Source organism: Hemicordylus capensis, chromosome 2 (assembly GCF_027244095.1).
Source record: "Hemicordylus capensis ecotype Gifberg chromosome 2, rHemCap1.1.pri, whole genome shotgun sequence".
Taxonomy (NCBI): Eukaryota; Metazoa; Chordata; class Lepidosauria; order Squamata; family Cordylidae; genus Hemicordylus; species Hemicordylus capensis.
In genome coordinates, this window is record NC_069658.1 from 159,226,113 (window position 1) to 159,228,082 (window position 1,970).

Below are 1,970 nucleotides of genomic sequence, written 5' to 3' on the forward strand. Positions count from 1 at the left end.
AGTTTAGGGGAACCACTAAGATGGTTCAACAGAACTTCAGAATGTCTGGAACCTCAGGTGCACCAAGCCCATCAGGTCCAACGTAAGCACAAATGCAATAGTTTAATTGCAGGTATGGCCAGGCAGTGCTTGTATGCATTCCAAATATGTCTTGGGAGTCTGAAAAAAATGTTCAAGATACCTAGTGCAGATTGAAGTTGGAAAAATTGAAAATCCCATGATCCATCCAAGATCATCAATTCCATCCGCAATTCTAATCCTGGGGCTGAACCACAATGTAAAATCTTCATTGATGTAAAGGTCTGTGTTTCCTCACAGTTACATTAATTAATGACTTTCTGGTTGCTATAAGAGTTGGAGAAAAAGTCGTTTTCAATAATTTAGAATCCAGGGCTACATCTCTTGATAGTGGTTGAGTCTCAATTTTAGCCCAGGATTGCTGTTCACCAGGAAATGCATTACTATCACAATGCCTTGATAACCAAATACGCATAGAATGAATGAATATCCTTAAATTGGGCAGATTAAAGTCACCTTGGGTTTTTTGTAGTCCACTTATAGGCCTTTTGCCCTTTTAAAGCCACCTTGTTTTTTTGTAGTCCAGTTTTAGGTCTTTTGCCCATAACCCATAAGAAATTCCTAAATAACCCATTAATTCTCTTAACATAAGTTTGGGGGACACATAATAGGAATGCTCCTATGATATACATTGAACTGTGGCTAAGATTACATTTATAATAAATAACATATTATAATAAATATACATATTATAAAATGTATTACATATTTATTTTACCTCCTAAGCTAAACATAACATGATTCAAATTGGGTGTTATCTGGGAAGATTTATGTACTATAATTCTTAGGTCTTTCAGGGAAAATAATACCCAGATATTTGAGCTGGGTTTGTACTCGGTGAAATTACCATCATTAAGAGAGCCCAAAGAGTCTAAAGCAGAGCTTAGGAATAAGGTCTTGGACTTCCGCCAATTGCTTTTATAACCAGACAGTATACCATCATTCTCAAGATGCTTCATCAGCTGAGGAACAAGAACAATCATAGCATCATACAGTTCAGTAGGCCACTCTAACTTCCTCATGTGCCACAGTTATTCCAGAAATAACTGATGATTGGCAAATCGCAGCAGCTAGGTGCTCTAAGCAAAAGGGGAAAAGATGTAGGGACAAAGGATATCTCTGCCTTGTCCTGCAATGCAAACTAAATGGGGACGATAACTTGCCATTAGTAAGTATGCATGAATCCATTTAGTAAAACTATCCAGAATGTCAACATACTGTAAGGCAGCCCACAAAACCCCCATCTGATTCTGTCAAAGGCCTTCTCTGCATCCAGGGACAGAAGTAACTGCGGAGAAGACCCTACCTCTGAAGCCCAACCCCATGCCTGCCTAGAATAAAACCCATCTGAGTTGAATGTATGATTGCTGAAATGCCACCGTTTGCTTTTGTATCACATTTATTAGGGAGAGTAGGCAATAGCTGGAATAAAGCTGGTTGTCCTTGCCCGATTCCTAATGAGAGTAGGTTTGCAACTGCAGTTTCACAATGCTTAGCAGGCACACAACAGTCCCTCCTCCGCAAGCAGCATGGTCATGCTTTAGAAGGGTTCACAAGGAGTGTGTACACATCTTGCTTTGACTGGTGGCTCCCTGCGGAAAATGGGAGCCACAATGTATACAGATTGTAAACACTAAACACAAGTAAACACTAAAAGGTGTCTCCTGCACTTGCTACCAGGTATTTAGTCCTGTCCATGTTTCGCAGTTACAATGGAAAGGGAAAATCTGGTTTGGGGAGCACATGTTTTCCTGGCTCTGTGCTGTTTGTTGTTTCTGCAACCATGAGCCAGGTAAGAAACCATCTCTTCTGCATGGGAAAGGGGAGACATGTAGTTTGCTGGATTGGCTCTATTTGGTGGAATTAACAGCAGTGGATTAGTTTTTCTCTTG